General features: G+C 39.2%; 1 pseudogene; it reads left to right on the forward strand.

The window, feature by feature from the left end:
* Window positions 1–10,265: 10,265 nt before the first annotated feature.
* On the forward strand, window positions 10,266–10,425 carry LOC128106013 (uncharacterized; annotated as a pseudogene).
* The last annotated feature ends 8,891 nt before the right edge of the window (window positions 10,426–19,316 follow it).

Below are 19,316 nucleotides of genomic sequence, written 5' to 3' on the forward strand. Positions count from 1 at the left end.
AGCTTCTGGCATTCCTAGAAGACATAATCTTACAATAAAGTCACTGTTGCTCTGGCTCTTACAGTCTTTCTTCCCCCTCTTCCATGATGTTCCCTTATCCCTTTATGAGGGGAGAGGACTACACTTATCTGTGTGTATAAGAATAAATATTTATACTGCAGTTAGGGTATTTAAACCTTCTTAATCTCAGTTTTCTCCTCTGTAAAGTGGACATATGCTACAATTTGCAAGGTAGAGTGATCATAATAATGAAATGACTTCAAGTGCTTAAAAACCTACAGTGATTTATCATCATAATAATCAACTTATTATTATTGTCAGCATCAAGTAACAGCAGAACTTCTACTATTGAAGAAATTTCCAGATCATATCTTCCCACACACATCAGGGCTTACACTGAGGGCAACTCTGTGAGGCCACATACCTCCTTTAAATAATTTGATTCTGTTATTTTTTTCTTTACGTGACAACTTTTGTTGCAAAAACATAGTAATAACCAATTTTTCCCCTTTGCTGAAACTAATCAATCATTTAGGAACAGTTTCCTACTAGTTATATAGAATCTTCTAGCAAGAAGGACAATTTCCATTCTTTGACTGTGTTTTTGAGTTTCCATCAGTTCTCTATTTTTTTTATTTTTATGTTACTGATGATCTTTTGCCTAATTTTTGTTTTCCTGACACAAGCTTATGCTATGTATCTCAAATTTGCCTTGAACTATGTGGTAGTTTGAAAGTAATTGGCTCCCCATAAGCTCATAAGGAGTAGCACTATTGGGAGGTGTGGCTTTGTTGAAGTAGCTGTGGCCTTGTTAAAGGAAGTGTGTCACTGTGGGGGCAGACTTTGAGGTCTCTTTTGCTTAAACTTTGCTTGGTGTCACAGACCATTTTCTGTTACCTTCTGATCAAGATGTAGCCAGCACCATGTCTGCCTGCATGCCACCATGCTCCCTGCCATGATGATAAGGAACTGAGCCTCTGAACTATAAGCGAGTTACCTCAAAGTAAATATTTTCCTTTATAAGAGTTGCTGTGGTCATTGTGTCTCTTCACACACACACACACAAAAAAACTAACGAAGACAAACTACCTAATGACCCTTCTATTTCAGTCTCCTGTGTTCTGAGAATAAAAGAGTACATCCAACTTTTGACCAACTTTATAATCAGAGCTAGAGTTAGAAGTCAGTAGTCACCTTATCTGAAACTAAAGTCCATGACAATCCCTTCCCTGAAGCCAGAAGTAGGAAATATTTCAAATTAGAAGGATTTCTTTTGTCACTCCTGAGATTGATCTCACTGAACAATAATCAGATAAGACAGTTTCATGGGAAGACACACAAACACAGAGCTACTTTACTGCTATCCCAATTTATTACATCAAATGTGTTATTTACTAATAGGTCACTCATTTAGCTAGAGCTAAATAGACATTGTAGAGTATGCATGGTACTTCATATTTGTATACACACGGATTTGGAGTCCTATAGACAACAGTCTACAAGACAGAATTAGTACAACATTTATGAAAACAATTATTAGCCTAAAGTAAATGGCAGCAGATAACAAATTCTTCAACCACAAGAAGATGCCCAAGTACAAATTCTAGATTACACTGAGGGATGCTCACTGGGGAAGCTTGTTGGGAAACCACAAGTATAATCATGTACTCAAAGAGATTGTTTTCAGGCATAATAATTGGTATGTGGATATAAGTAAGAATGCTGAATTTGAAATAGACAGAGGGCTGAATATAAAAACTAAGAATATAGGCCTATGAAAGGAAAGAAGTTTCTTGTAAAAAGCAAAATGTAAAAAGCTTACCATCCACAAGTATTTCATTTCTTCGGCTAACTTTTGTAGAATATACTATTATTAAATTGAAAGTTGATTTTGTTGTAACATTATGAATGGTTTAACAAAACTGAATGACTAGAGAGATCATAAATAAAAATGTTAACATACACATAAAACAAGCAAATAGGAATACTGGATGAGAATAATAAATGCTATATTGCAATTTAAGTCATTTACTTATAAAATTTAAAAAGCCAAAAATTTATATATGTATAAATTTTATATAAATTATATATATATAAACTATAATCATAAATGTCATTGGAAGGAGATAGCAGGCTGGTGAGATGACTCAGCAGGTAAAGGCACTTAGCACCAAGACCAAGGACCAAGTTTAATCCCCAGGACCCACATGGTGGAAGGGGAGGACCCAAATCTACAGCTGTCCTCTGACCTCCCCATGTGTGCCCTGGTGTGTGTTCACATGCACATACACATGTACACATACACTAAATGAATATTTGGATTTTTTTAAGATAACAACCATACACTGCAATTTACTATTAAATTACAATTTGCAAGACCCTGCCTGGGTTTGATTCACAACACTAGTAATGTGAAATAATACACATTTGTGTTCTCAAAAATGAAAATTAAATCCAACAATCCATGATTTTAAAACAATGAAGAATTTAATCCCTAGAAATTTTAATTGGAGATGAAAAAAATCTAAGAAACCTTGGCTCACTTTTTAAAGTCAAGATTCCATAAAATCACATAAAACCTTGGGTTTTTAGAGAGTTAGAGAAAGGTGAACTAAAATATAGTATTGTACATAATTCTTTTAAAAATGTCTGTGAGGTCAAAATTGGCACCTTCCTTCTTTTCATCAAAATGGGGGTATGTGGTTGGTGAAGGTAAGCCATCCACAATCTAGAAAAGGTGGTGTGTGATGGTGTTTATTATACTCAGGGACCCAGCTCGAGGGATGGAGCACTGTGAGAGAAATATTTGTAATCTCCTACTGCCATCTTATGTAATGTCTTGTCACTGCACAGTACAAAAGAGGAAGATAATAAAGAGGAAACATCAAAAACATCTTCTAGAAACTGGGTATCAAACTCATGCTCTTCACATAAAAATTGAATATCTATTACTTTATCATATAAAAAAATTAAATGTTTGTTGCCACATCCTAAATTCTAATTACATTTAGATTTTTAAAAATTAAGCCACTGAGCAATTTGTTTATAATTCCTTCCCTATTGATTTCTTGAGCTCATTTATGCTGATCATATATACTATAGTTTATATTCTGTTTGTTTTAATGTAAAATGCTGGGTAACACTGCACATTAACCAGATGCATGAGTAATGCAAAGCCCAAAATTTTTAAATGGATAACAAACCAGAAACAAAGTACAACTATTCTTTAAAGCAAACATTGGCACGTCAAGCTTAAAAAGCAACAAATTTACACAGAGTTTTAATGTGTCAACTGTGCTCAGTGCCAGAAGTTTGTTTTAAAATTACAGTGCAAATGCAGGCCTGAATTTGTGCTAGCTTTTCTATAAATTCTAAGAATTCCTGTTAAATGCATGTCTCTAATGAACTACTCTTCAAATATTCTCATACAATTTGGAAAGCTGTGGGGTAGAGAGTCTTCCTACTTTTATTTCATTGCCTAATAAGAACATCCTAACTAATATATATATATATATATATATATATATATATATATATATATATATGAATTGAGAGTACTCTTATCCGCATCACACACACACACACACACACACACACACACACACAAACACACACAGCCGAGCAACCATAACTTACAGAATAAGTGTGTCTCAAGCAGAACTGTGCTTCCTCTGATAGCATCCCTGACACCATCAGTTCCTAATGATCTGTTCAGCTTTCCACTCTGCTCTCCTTACACACTGTCTTTTGTCTTCATGCCCGTTGCCTCAGAGTCACAAAACAGTTGCTGCAGTTCTAAATATTAAGTCAGTATCAAAGTTGGGGAAAATGACAGAAGACAGCACCAGATGCTTCTCTCCCTTATTCATCTTACTGGTGAGAATCATATCATCATTTCTAGCTGCCAGGAAAACTAAGAAAGTGATTATTCTGCTCATCACTATGAATCAAATTAGAAAAATATAATAAATAGTGAAGAGTAAGAAGAATACTGTCTACCAAGAGCATATACTAACTTTGATCTAGAATACAATTTTAGATTCAGACAGTAGACTAAGCTGAAGTGAAGATCTTCTCTCTCTTTTCAAACATACAGCAATGCTGGGCAAAGTGTCTGGGAAAAAACAGCAGAATCAACAGATGTACGTAAGAGAAATCTTCAAATGTGATGCCATAGACAACAGAACCAATAGTAATATGAGGAGAAAACAGAAGAAACTGAAGAAATTTGTCTAAAACAAGCTCTGTAGTACACTGACAGATAGAGAACATTTCCATGGGGATGCCTTCCTAGCACAAGGTACTCAGACCATAAATGCAGCAAAGATGAGGCTGGTGCCCAGTAGAAAAAAATAGACATGCCCTGAGTAGCATATCAAACGGGAAGAAGTCACTGTCAGGGATCCAAGTAACAGAGCAATCTCAAAGGACTCTACAAAAGGGCATTTGAAAGATCAATGTCTATTAAGGCAAAGTTGGGACACATGGAAAAGAATAGGCAGATTCAAAACTGATTCAAGTATAAGTTTTGCAAATAATAACTATAGCAGAATGGAAATAATTCTTAAATAACTTCAACTTTGTGGAAAAGGTGGAAAAGAATCTCAACTTTAGTCTGTTTAGTGAAGCATTTTCAACTTGATATATTTTATGAAAAAAATTATAAACATGAGTTAGTGATCCTTTCAAAATCTTGTCTTTGTAAGACTCTTTCAACTTGAACAAATAGGAACCATAACCCATAAGAGGGCATGGGTAGTTAGGAAGGAGAATAGGAAACTATATTCAAAAGTTGCATTATATACATGGGTGCCTGAGGCAAGCAGATCTGGAATTAAGGACAACAGATGCTACAAAGTTCCAGGCAAACTTCAACTACAAAGTAAGACCTTACCTCATAAAAATTTTATTTATATATATATATATATATATAATATATAATATAGCTTATGTATTATATATTGTTATAAAATAAATAATATATAATACAGAAATATAATATATTTAATGTTATATATAATTATATATGTGATGTTATTTTATATATATATATATACAATACATATATATCAACACACAAGATTTGACCTGTCCCTTTCATCCCACAATTCCCAAATGGTCTTTCATGTAGTTCACAGAAAACAAATGGAAAGGAAAAGGAGCTCAAAGTCACTTGTAAGAACAAATCAATATAAAAGCTACTGAATTTTGGATACAGGAAAAGGAAGCCAAGGTCATCCAATCCAAAATTCTGTTTCTTTGTGGCCCTGAATGTCTCCAAAATATTCTTGCAGAAAAGATTGTAGTAAAATACGTAAGTATACCAGCCAAAAATCATCTTAAGGGGCAGAATTTTGGAAGCTCTGGGGATGGGAAATATGGAATAGTTTAGAGTTACAAATTTTCAGAACATTGACAAATAACATTTCTACATTTATAAACTTATGTAGTGTTCTCATCATGCAAATTTAAATGAGTGTTTGAAAAGTTGTAAAAATCAAAAACATTAAAATTTGTCTAGTAGATGGAACACCAACATTATAAGCAAAGATTAAAGGTCTTGCTTCATTTCCCATAGAAGATATGAGTGCTAATGTCCAAGCTCTTATTTAAACATATTCAAGGTATTTTAGGAGAAATTTAAATCACTTTTCTCACTGAAGTAAAAAGGACAACAATTGGAGTAATACTCATATACAAAAGATTCTATAAAGTCTGAGACAATAAACCCTAAAATAAGTGACCTAGTCAGAAACTAACTCTCATTTCTAGACAAAAAGAAAGAACAAATCCTAATAAGGTTATAAATGATTTTCAGTTTTCTCTTTGATTCTTTTTTGTTTATTTGTTTTCATTTTTCAAGACAGGGTATCTCTATGTACAGCCCTGGCTGGCCTGGAACTCGCTCTGTAGACCAGGCTGGCCTCAAACTCACAGAGATACCTTTCCTTCCAAGTGCTGGGCTTAAAGGCATGCACCACCACTGCCCGACCTCTCTTTGATTCTTTACTAGGATGCCTGTGTATTGTCTTCTGTGATAAAAGAATATCAAAACTCGCCGGGCGGTGGTGGCGCACGCCTTTAATCCCAGCACTCGGGAGGCAGAGGCAGGCGGATCTCTGTGAGTTCGAGGCCAGCCTGGTCTACAGCGCGAGATCCAGGAAAGGCTCTAAGCTACACAGAGAAACCCTGTCTCGAAAAACCAAAAAAAAAAGAATATCAAAACTCAAAACTAACAATACAACTTACATGGCTCAGATCATCAGCCTAAAGAAGGGCACTAGGTAGATGGAGAAGATGTTCTAGATCTTTGTTCTGTAGGAAAAGCCATTCCAGAGTTATTTTTTATTTTAGTAGCTTCTGATAGATGATTAATTATGAACACAGAATCATGGAGTATCAATATATTTGATCAATTATCCAATATCTAAATGATAAGTAATTTGATTTTTAACCATTTATCACAATAACTTCTTTAGTAGCACTTGTGAATGCTGAGAAAGTTGAAAAATAAGTTTCTTATACAAATAAAAATATTCAAAAGAAATCTTAATAAAGAAAAGTGACATTTTACTGGTCATCCTCCCCTCAAAAAAAAAGGAAACTAAAAATAATAGCAACTATGCCACTTACTTCCCAGTTCTTAAAATAATTTCCATTATATAGAAAAAAGGTGTTATAATAAACACATAGGAACAACTATGAAAAAATGGCTGTATTATGTTTAATCATTAAAACGGAACTACAAAAACTGATCAACATGTTACAAAGTAATATAATAAAGTAATTCTTCCACAAACAACAAGTCCACACTGAAGACTGTACAGATTGAGATCACAATAATCTTTGAGAGCTCTTGATATGACAATGCCACATACATAGTACTACATACATGTAAGATCAATTACCAGCCTGGTTTTGCTGTGGAACCATCCTTTTCTACACTATGAATATGTATTGCTTTCATTGGTTAATAAAAAGTTGACAGGCTGGTAGCTGGGCAGAAAGTTAGACAAGAAAGCCAAACTGAGAATGCTGGGAAGGAGAAGGGCAGAGTCAGGAGTCACCAGCCAGATACTGAGAACAGGCACCAAGCCATGTGGCTAAACATAGGTAAGAATTATGGGTTAATTTAAGTGTAAGAGCTAGTTAGTAATAACCCGGAGCTGCATTTATAATTAATATAAGCCTCTGTGTGGCAATTTGGGAAGCAGCTGCTGGGTATTTAGGAGTTGCTGGTGGGACAGAAACTTCTACCTACATGGTTTCCTAAAGTACAAGTATCTACATAAACTGCTGTCAACTCAAGTTTTAAGTACTGAATCAATCCAAACCATGCAAGGTTGGCCCCAGTTGCTTACTGCTAACGGAATTATGCACTACATAACCCAAGTTGTAGCCGGAGTTTTCTCCAGTCCCACCCAGGCCCCCAGCTGCTCAGACCCAAGTAAACACACAGAGACTTATATTACTTATAAACTGTTTGGCCGTGGCAGGCTCCTTGCTATCCAGTTCTTATATCTTAAATTAACCCATTTCTATCAATCTATAAGTTGCCACATGGCTTGTGGCTAACTGGTACTTTCACATCATGCTTTCTCTGTCTCTGGCTGGTGACTCCTGACTCAGCCTTCCTGTTCCCAGAATTCTCCTCTCTGCTTATCCCACCTATACTATACTTCCTGCCTGGCTACTGGCCAAACAGCATTTTATTTATCAGTCAATCAGAACACCACATTTACCGCATACAGAAAGACATCCCCAGCACCAAGTGATTCTTCTAATTCTATATCTTATACATTTGGCTTGAACTTCTTACACTAAACTCAAGAGACTAGGCTTAGGAAATTCTGCATTGACACCATCCTGTTATTAATGCTAAGGGACAAAGAATTCAGTGATGAGAAGTTAATAAAAGCTACGCTAAAAAAGGAAAACACATGGTGAGTTAATGGATCTCAACCTTCACTAAAATGCAAATCTCCTACTAATCTATTTAAAAAGCATCAAGAACTTAGTGGTTAAGAGCACTGGTTGTTCTTGCAGAGGACCCGGATAAGACTCCCAGTACCTACATTGTGACTCACAATCAGCTATAACTCCATTTCTAAGTGGTCTAATGCCCTTTTCAGGCCTCCATGAGCACTGCACATATACAGTGTACAGACACACACATAGGCAAAATATATAATGTAGACAAGTTACAGTAGCCACAGCACCAAGAAGTTATCTGAGTGACTAGCAGCTAAGATACTGACCGCATGTAAAGCAACACTTCTCCCTGGCTCTTACTCTTCCAGGGCTGTGAGAATAAATGCAGTATGAAAGAAAAACAGATTTCACGTTGACTTCACCATATCTCCTATGTTATTTTCTTTAAACTGTGTCGATCAGAAAAGAAAGGCATTTGGAGTTTCATTTGGTTCTATACCAAAGCTAAGCTCAATCTGTAGAATTTATATGTAAAAATTCTATCTTTCCAGTACCCCAGTTTCGCAAATATCAACATGTTTAATACCCGTCACTTTCTTTTAAACAGATTTAAAAAAGAAAAAAAACTATCTTCCAACTGTTCAGGTTGCTTCTCAAGGCATCTCCATGTAGCTGCTAATAAATTTTGCATTTAACTGAATGTAGGTTTAACAGAACCTTGGCAGAATGTAGTAAGAGAGATTGATGTTAATTATATTATTACTGTAGCTCACATTAACATTATTAATGCTGGCTATTAGTAATTTTAGATAATTTTATCACTATAAATTTTCCTATCATTTATATTACCATTGCCTCTATAGCTATTAACACTTGTATTTTCATTATCTTTACCTCCATGTTCCTACTTAGTATAAAACTCAGAGGTTATCAAGCTTCAGAGACTATAAAGTAAAAAAGTATAGAATCATCTTTTTATTTTTAATTGTGTGTGTGTGTGTGTGTGTGTGTGTGTGTGTGTGTGTGTGTGTGCAGGTGCTGATGGAGGCCAGAAGAGGGTATTGGTAGAGTTGGAGTTGCAAGTAGTTGTGAGCCTCTTGATGTGGGTATTGGGAACCAAACTTATGTCCTCTGCAAGATTAACCAATGCTGTTAACCACTGATCCATCTCTCCAGCACATAGGACCATCTTTATGTAAACACCAATAGGAGTGTCACAGACTAGATTTCAATCTTGACTGTGCTTCTGGGTGACTCTGTACAATAAACTCACCTCTCCACATGGTTTCCACAAGTGCAAAGCCGAGACAATGAGATGATCTGAGACTTTTGAGAAAGTTAAATGAGATAGAATCCCTTCAGCACCTGGTAAAGCACCTCTACAGATGATCACCAAATGGGTAAACCTGACTTGGGGGAAAAAAGAGAATCCTCCTGCTTTTGTCAAGCAAAAATAAATAACTGGCTGTGGAACACAAAAATGAAGTTACCTTAATGAGCTTTTCATTTTTGTACTGATAAAAATGTGTAGCCACCGAGAAAATCTATTAATGATTGCTATGAGAGAGAGTCCTTTTCTTCAATGATGTAGCCACTGTGTAGCACGAATCTTAACAGGTCTTATTAATAAAAAGAAAACCTGGAGCTGGGTATTAGGGTGAATGCTGGAAGATCAGAGAAGTAGAACAAGCCACAGCTACCTCACCTTGCCAGTTCCTCAGCTGATCCTGTTTCCTCAGACTGGAAGCCTCTGAGTCTTCATCTAAATGGGTCTCAGCTGAACAGCTGCTCAAAAGCCTAAAAGCTTAACCAACCCTAGTTCCTGGTCCTCACACCTTATATGCCTTTCTGCTTTCTGCCATCACTTCCTGGGATTAAAGGTGTGAGTCACTATGCCTGGCTGTTTCCAGTGTGGCTTTGAACTCACAGAAATCCAGATGGATCTCTGCCTCTGGAATGCTAGGATTAAAGGTGTGAGTGCCACCATTTTCTGGCCTCTATGTCTGTCTAGTGGCTGTTCTGTTCTCTGACCCCAGATTATTAGGGTGCACGATATATTGGGGAACACAATATCACCACACCACTGAGGTACTAACTTGGAAGGATAAAAGGCTCAAACAGAAAAGAAAGTGGTAACAGGGAATAGAGGTAAACACAATCACAATACATTGTATATACGTAAGAAACTGTCAAACATTTAAAAAAAAACACCTTAGCTATACAAGTGTTATTAAAGACAGTCTGGCAAAATCAGTATCTGATACAGTGGATCTTCTGTTAACCTCAAATTCATAAACAAATAAATAAATAAATCACTAAGAGAATAATAATGCATCACTTCTCGGCCTTTTGGCTAAGATCAAGTGTAGAATAATAATGCAATTTCATTGTTTTGAGAGGCCAGAAATATATGTACATCTGCATCTATACATATACATGAGCACTTCCTATGTTACAGTTTTGTGGCAATGGGGATGACTGTGCTCCTTTACCAAGTATTTTATGAGTAGTGGCTCTGTCGGTCAGAATTGGAGAGAACATTTAGAGTACAGTAGTGGGAATCTTATGGTTTGAAACTTTTCGAGGTGTTAATGGGCTTTTCCTTTAGGAAGGAAAATAAGTACTTGTCAACTTGGGTCAGATCAAGCATTTCAAGAGAAGCATTCACAAAACTCTTGACAAAAATAAAATCTAAAAGCCAGAACAGATTAATTCTCTCTCTCTCTCTCACACACACACACACACACAAACACACACACGCAAAAAAAAAAAAAAACCCTATATAGTATGAAAATGATTTGTAAACAAAGAAGGACGCAAAGGATGTGTGAAGCACAGTCCATATCATGACTGTTTTGTCCATGTTCAAAATTAAGTCCAAAGATTGAAAGTAGCTAGAGTTTTCCTGCCTGGCCCACAGTCAGGGCAAATCTCTCTCACCTGCCAGTCCCACAGCCACTCAAACCCGACCAAGTAAACACAGAGACTTATATTGGTTACAAACTGTATGACTGTGGCAGGCGTCTTGCTAACTGTTCTTACAGCTTAAATTAATCCATTTCCATTAATCTATACCTTGCCGCATGGCTCGTGGCTTACCGGCATCTTCCATGCTGTTTCTCATCATGGCGGCTGGCAGTGTCTCTCTGACTCAGCCTTCCACTTCCCAGCTTTATTCTCCTCCTTGTCCCGCCTACACTTCCTGCCTAGCCAATGGCCAATCAGTGTTTTATTTATTAACTAATCAGCAACACATTTGCCATACAGAACATCCCACAGCAGTATCAGCCACTTTGAATATTGTGAAAAAAGAGATTCTATGACAGGGGTGTCCAATATGAAGGCTCAACACACATACAACAAAAGACAGATGAGCAAGCTGACATTAAATAAGTTGGGTAAATTGGCCAAGTTCATAGAGCTCCAGGGTAGGGATGGAAAGAGAATTCGATAGACCCTAGAACGTTGTCGTGTCTGCTGGGATCCTAAGGATCCTAACATAATACAAACTGTTAAACTTGACCTCAGGAGTTGTAGGGTTTCAGAATTAAGAATTTATCTTTGTTCAAAAAAAAAAAACCTATTGATGTTTCCTAAAGTCTTTAGAAAGATACAGATGAGGATTAATACTCAAATTAAACATGAATCTCTTGATGAAGATAGATGATTAAAACCAGGAAGAAGCTGTTTACTTCAATAAGAGAGTTCTCTGCAGGAAGAAAGGTCAGTGAGAGGTGATAATGCAGACTTCTCACATCCGACAACTTCTCAATTTTGTTCTCAGCTAAAATCTGGTATAGTGTATTGATTAAAAGCTTAAACATGAGAGGGAGACTTTAACTCAAATCTCACCGAGGTATGTAACAAGGGCATCCCACTTCACCTTACCAGGATTCTTTTTCTCATTTTTAAAATGAGAATCAGGGGCTGGGGAGATGGCTCGGTTCATAGAGTGCTTGCTATGCAAGCTTGAGGACCTGATCTTTTTACCTTTAATACCCATGTGAAAGGCCAGACACTTTGGCACACATCCGTAATCTCAGCGCTGGGACAATGGAGACAGAGGTGGTGAGGTCACTAGCCAGACAGCCCTGTCAAATCGGTGAACTACTGGTTCAGCGAAGGATGCTGTTTTAGAAACTAAAGTGGGTATCAACAGAGAAAGACACAAAATGTTGACCTCTGACCTCCACACACACATGTCCACAGGTGCACACACACTTGCATGTACACATGAGCACACACAGAAATATACATGTGCACAAACATACACACACAAAATGAGAATATATCACATGCTTTTGTAATAATTAAAACACCTGTCTTATGGAAAGAATCTGAAACAATACCTGGTCATTCATAAATGTTTTGGTTATTGATATGGCTTTCCACACCTAGACTCCTAAGACTCATTCATCAAAATTCAGGAAAAAATATAACCTCAGCAATATTTAAACCTCTCAAAACAAGATGTTTATTTTTTTTCTATAAAAATTTGTTCCCCCAGAACAGGGGCTGTCTCCAGTTATTTTACAGGCCTTTGGGACCCTATTCCTCGTGCTGGGTCACCTTGCCCAATCTTAATGCGTGAAGAGGTGCTTAGTCTTGCTGCAATTTGATTTGCCATGTTTTGTTGATACTAATGGGAGACCTGCCCTTTCCTGGACAGAGATGCAGGGGGAGAGGATTGGGGAATGGGAACAGAGGGGGACAGAGGGGAGCGGCTGGGAGGAGAGGAGAGAGGGGAAATTGCCGCTGGGATGTAAGATAAATAAATAAATTTATTTTTAAAAAATGTGTTCCCCACTCCTCCACTACTGGTGGGAGTGCAATCTTGTACCTCCTGCCACTCTGGACATCAGTCTGGCAGTATCTCAGAAAATTGGGAATCAACCTACCTCAAGACCCAGCAACACCACTCCTGGGCATATACCTAAAAGATAATCAACCACACCACAAGGACATTTGCCTAACTATGTTCATGGCAGCATTATTCATAACAGCCAGAACCTGGAAACAGCCTAGATGCCCCTCAACTGAAGAATGGACAAAGAAAATGTAGTACATTTACACAATGGAGTATTACGCAGTGGTTTAAAATAAAATAAAATAAAAAGTCATCATGAAATTTGTAGGCCAATGGATAGAACTAGAAAAAATCATTCTAAAAAAAAAAAAAAAAAAAAAAAGAAAGCCGGGCGGTGGTGGCGCACGCCTTTAATCCCAGCACTCGGGAGGCAGAGCCAGGTGGATCTCTGTGAGTTCGAGGCCAGCCTGGGCTACCAAGTGAGTCCCAGGAGAGGCACAAAGCTACACAAAGAAACCCTGTCTCGAAAAACCAAAAAAAAAAAAAAAAAAAAAAAAAGAAAAAATCATTCTGAGTGAGGTAACCCAGACCCAAGAAGACAAACATGGTATGTACTCACTCGTAAGTGATTATTAGATACAAAGCAAAGGATAAACAAGCTACAATCCACAGCTCCAGAGAAGCTAGGTAAAGAGGACGACCCTAAGAGGGACATGCATGGATCTCCCCAGGAAGGGGAAAGGGTTAAGATCTCCTGGGATCTCCTGGGATGGGGAGTAGAAGGGAGGAGATGGGGGGGTGGAACATGAGGGTTTGAGATGGCTGGGTTGGGGGAGGGGCAGCAATGAAAGAGATATCTTGACAGAGTGAACCATTAAGAGATTAGGGAGAAATCTGGAGCTAGGGAAATCCCCAGGAACTCACAAGGGTGAAGCCCTTTTCTTATGCTGATTCAGTCAAATTATTTTTCTCAGGGTCTAACACAATAGGATTTCTGGCTCCTGAAGGAGGTATATTGTCTTGTTCATGTTAGTGCTTATTTCGTTGGATCTAGACGTATGGAGTTACATTTGAAGTGTTTCTTGTCATAGATGTCTTGTCATCTTGTCTTTTCTTGTCTTTTGTTGGGTGGGCATTTTTCTTTGGATGTTATTGCCTACTCTGGATCCTAGCCAAGTGTGGAAGCTGTGGGATCCCTGAGTCCCAGCCAAATATGGTGGCTGTGGGGTCCCTGGTAGAGAGCAGTTCTGGGTCCCAGCCAAGTGTGATTGTTTTGAGGTCTCAGGTACAAAGCTGTTTTGCAGCTCAGTGCCAGGTAGAGAGCTGTTATGCAGGTTGGTAGTGAGTCACAAAGGAATGAAGATGGCCTATAATGAAAGGTTGAGAGGGACAATAAGAAAAAACTAGAGGCATCTGGGATAGGGGCCAAGTACCTAGGGTTGGAAGTGGGCTGGCAGTGAGGAGGGCCTCCTGCAGGCAGACTATAGCAGGACGAAGGGTAAATCTGGAGAGACAGAATGGAGGACAAGAAGGAGGATGAAGGTCTCCTACCTGAGTACCAGCCTAGTATGGCAGCTGTGAGTCCCCGGTAAAGAGAGGTTCTGGGGGTCAGTGGAGTCACAACAGAGAATAAAAACTTTGGACTTTCAGAAAACTCTTTTATCACAATAAAAAACAGATCTTCTGCCGGGCGGTGGTGGCGCACGCCTTTAATCCCAGCACTCGGGAGGCAGAGCCAGGCGGATCTCTGTGAGTTCGAGGCCAGCCTGGGCTACCAAGTGAGTCCCAGGAAAGGCACAAAGCTACACAGAGAAACCCTGTCTCGAAAAACCAAAAAAAAAAAAAAAAACCCAAAAAACAAAAAAAAAATCTTCTAAAACAAACAATCAAAACAAAATGCAATCCATTTTGATGAACAGAAGGATTGGTTTTAGTCCCTATCATATGGGAATTGCCCTCTAAGTGATCATCAGCCCAAGAAGAAGAGCAGTACCTGCAGAATGGAGACCCAACTGACTGGACATGTCCTGCTGTGTTTACTTCTCATCATTGGCCTATCTGCTAATCTCTCTAGTTGGTTGTGTTGACAGTTCAGCCATGAGATTGGACGACTCTATGTTGAACTACAGTTTTACCCTGCTGTATCTAATTTTGGCCAGAGATTTATTTTCTTCAGACTGTTAAGTGCAGTTCCATGGCCACTTTCTTCACTTTGGACAGGTATCACGAGGTATCTGTGGCTGGCCTGGAACTCACTATCTAGAGATCAGGCTGGTCTCAAACTCACAGATTCAAGTTGGAAGTAGTAGCTAGCACCCCAGGGACTATGGAGCAGCTCTGAGGAACCTGGGAGACCCACAGAGGCTCCAAGGGGAGACAGGGTGGCAGAGGAGGAGGAGCCGGCAGAGCTGGCACTATCTCCAGAACAACTTGAAAAAAGGCAGGTCTTATGGGAAGATGCTTTTAAAAAGTGGACTCACCATATTGGAAGGAAAGACGGCACGGCAGAGCAGAGCCTCGTATGGCAAAGAGTAACGAAGCTAGAGGCATGGCGGTGGTGGACAAAGAAACATGACATTGTTAAGTAGGGCAGGTCCAGCAGGCTAGGGACAGTGGGCCCAGCCTGTACAGCATGGCCTAGCCTGCAGCATAGAGCCATGAACTGCTTGCCCTGCTGTGGGAAGGAAAGCAGGAGGCTGTGGGTGCTGCCTGTGGGCTGCCTGACAGTCATACCTGGTGAGCCTTAGGGCAGCCTGCATTGAGGGCAGAGAGGTGTGCAAGCATGCTGCTTTCTCAGATCCTGCCCCCAGATGCCCTGCCCTACCCAGCCACGAGATCATTCTGACTCTGAACAACAGGATATCTGAGAGGAGTCTCGGTGATGAATCAGTATTTGTGGTGCTTCTGAAACCAGAAACCTTGAAACAGACCAATGACTCACTGCAATAAGAATTTGCATGTTTGGGCAAAAAAAATATACTGTGTAACACACTGCAGTTCGCAATGCCACTTCAATGAATAAATGTTAGATGGAGAGATGGGAAGGATGGCGGAACAGAGTGGCACGCTTACGTTAGAGAGAGGCAAAGCCAGAGACTAGGCAGTGGTGACAACAGATGTAAAAGCATGGCTGCGGTGGATGGAGGGAGAATGTCATTGCTGAGCAGGGCAAGCAGGGTGGTGTGCAGCAGCCTGGACCTTGCTGAGGCTCTGTCCCTGAACATGCCTTGCAGCTACACAATGGCTCTGCTCTGAGCAACAGCAAGATAACTGAGATGGAGAATGATTCATTTTCTAGATTGGGCCTCCTCCAAAGACCTCCATGGTCCACACTGCCTTCAGAGGCCATATTGGTGTTCGTGGTCCACATTAATGCCAGAGACCATGTGGATGTCCTTTGGTGTCTGTAATCCAACCATGCTGCCATTGGGGACCATGTTGAGGTCTGGGTTCTATGCTGACCGTGGCTGTTATGGGCTTATGGGCAAGGAAGCTTTTTTTGCAGTGGTATCGATGACTGCAGACTACTCATAGTTGAGAATGAGAGGCATTGAAGGCTTCTGTGACAACCTCTCCCTCCTTCCCACAAAAGAAACAGTCTAGACAGGAAGCAACTGAAGAGTCCTTAAAAATTGTGACAGGTTTGCTGAAGTGTAGCTCTTCACAGTTGATGGCTTCTGGCATGGGTGAGGAGAAGGCCTCAGTTATCTTTAAGGAGCTGGCTACTGGGAATTTGACCATGCCTAAAATGAAAATATAGGCAACACAAATTGGACCTGGTGTGTGTGTGTGTGTATGTGTGTGTGTGTTTCTTTTGTTTTGTTTTTGTTTTTCGAGACAGCGTTTCTCTGTGTAGCTTTGCGCCTTTCCTGGAACTCACTTGGTAGCCCATGCTGGCCTCGAACTCACAGAGATTCTCCTGGCTCTGCCTCCCGAGTGCTGGGATTAAAGGCGTGCACCACCACTGCCCGGCTCTGTGTGTGTTTCTTTCCTTTTTGGGGTGAGGACACAAAGGTGGGAGGGTGAACCCGGGAGGAATGGGAAGCGAGTGTGAACGGGGTGCACTGTGTAAAATTCCCAAATAACCAACAAAAAATATTATGCTGGAAAAAAAGATCTTTACTATAAATGTATGGATTCTCAGAACATAATTAGGTGGGAACTGATCATCGCACCAATGACTCCCAGAAAGAGCTCTCTCTATGGAAAGCACCATGGAAACTGAAGTTGCAGAGAAGGTTCAAGAATCCTGTGCTATCTCCAGTGCTGCCTTAATCAAAAAAAAAAAAAAAAATGCTCATCTCTGATGATACATAATGACGATGCATAATAACGATGCATCTCTGATGACCTAATGATACAGACTTTGCTCTTACTCCATGTCTCTTCTCCCAGAACAAGAAAAGCAATTTGGATGCATATTCTTAATTCAATCAACTTCGTACAGTTACCTTGTTCAAAATGGTTGCTAATGACTGAGCCTTAACTCTGAGGAAGAAGCTGAACAAATAGATGCATTCTCCTCCGAAAAACTCATCAATCACTGAGGCATATCTACTTTTATTTATTACATAGTTCTGTCACTAAGAACCAATCTGTCCTTCTTTTAAAATTACTTTTATCTGTTTTTCTGCATTCTGAATTCATCAGTCACCAAACGACAGTTTTAAAAAGAAATCTTACTATTTGTTTAAATTTTCAGTACTTTAATTGCCAATAAATTGTTTAAACTGTTTCTTTTTTTCTTTTTAGTGTTGCAGACCATTACTCATTCAGTACTTTGAGTCTGTAGGGATCGGCACATGCTCTGCCCTACTCCCTTTCATTTGCTCAAGTCCTAAGTCCAATGTGACTGTGTGGAGACAAAGCTTTTAAAGAGGTAATTACGGTTAATTGAAGCCCCAAGAGCAGGTCTCTAATCCATGTAATAGGATTGGTCTTGTAAGAAGAGAAAGAGACACCAAGGATGACATTCATAAGGCACAGAGGCAAGGTCCTACGAAGGCAGCTGTTGCAAACCAGAAATACCCAGAAGAGGCCAGACCTACTGATGCCTTGATCTTGAACTTCCAACCTGCAGAACTCTGAGAATCTGGTGTTGTATTAGACATCAGTGGTGGCCCAAGCCTATTAACAGTTTATCTCTGTGTTCTATTTGGGGGGGGGGGGGGGCGGGGGACAAGACAGCACTCTAAATATCCTTGTATACATAGTACTACAAACACTGATTTCCCCTCTTCTTGTTTTTGGTTTACATTCTTACAATTTTTTAGTGTATTCATTTTTTTTCCCCAGACTTTTCCTTTATGGTTACTTCAACGTTTGAAATATGCTTAAGAAAAAAGGCCTTTCATTCCTCAGAATTACATATAGGTACATATTTCATTTTTTCCCCTTTGAATGTTATTTTCAGTGTATCACATAATATTTAGTTCAATTTCTTCAATACAGCTAGCCAATTATACAACTTAATCATCTTTCCACCAATTTGAAAGTTTTATCGTCCTCTAAATACACTTAAAACTTCTATTGTTTTCTCTCTTTTTGGCCGGTGACATCATTCATTCATTAAAGGCACTTGATTCCAAGCCTGAGGCCCTTTCAGTCCCTGGGGTTCACCAACAAGAAAATACAAATTCCTCCAATTTTTACGAGATATTTTATTTGTCTAAGGTTGTAAAATCTGCATATGTATGTGGAAGAAAGTTTTAAAATTATAACATATATATTCTCATCTGACAATAAACATCAGACTGAACAATTATGTTAACCTAATGATGAACCAAACGAAGAGATTACTGCCTAATGTAGCCGAATTACTGAATTATTTTAAAAAACACCTAGTTTTTCAAAAGTTGAGGAAAAATCTCCAAGATTGTTGACTTTTTCAAGTTCCTATAAGAAACTACTTCCTACATTTTTTTTCCCTCAAAATTTTCTCCTCCCCATTCTGGTAATAAAATTCCAGTAGTAAACAGATCAGCTGTGGTCACAAAGACCACAGCTTGGTGATTAAGAAAATGACTATAGGCCAGGTGTGGTAGTTTTTCATCCCTGCACTCCAAAGGTAGAGGGAGAAGGGGAGGGGGGAGGAGGAGAGTGAAAGAGAAAAGGAAAAGGAGGGAGAGAGGGGAAGGGCGGATTACTATAATGGTGAGCCTTGAAGGGGTAAAGTTCAGCTTCTCGTTATAATGGTTCTGTCAAGAAATGGGTCGAAATCTTGTTCGAGGTCAGTCTGGTAAACACGGTTAAGTTCCAGGCCAGCCAGGTTTGCAGGCTGAGACCCTATCTGCCAAAGGGGGAGAGGAAGGTATATATACCAGACAAGTTCAAGACATGCCTGTCATCACCCACGCTGAATGCCAGTGCTCAAGACCAGCATTACTCCAAGCATTTTAGAATCTGAGACTTGACGATCATTCCAAAAACTGTAGCTATGACCAACAGCCATCCCTTATTTTGTGTTTTCCTTATGCCTACAGTCTACATACAAGGGGCCTCTCATCAACATACAGCAGCTGAGAAAGAAAGAAAAAAAAAAATTGTCCTGGAAAAACTGACTCACATACTGTCCAAA

Source organism: Peromyscus californicus, unplaced genomic scaffold (assembly GCF_007827085.1).
Source record: "Peromyscus californicus insignis strain IS unplaced genomic scaffold, ASM782708v3 Scaffold_11__1_contigs__length_118956290, whole genome shotgun sequence".
NCBI classification, from domain to species: domain Eukaryota; kingdom Metazoa; phylum Chordata; class Mammalia; order Rodentia; family Cricetidae; genus Peromyscus; species Peromyscus californicus.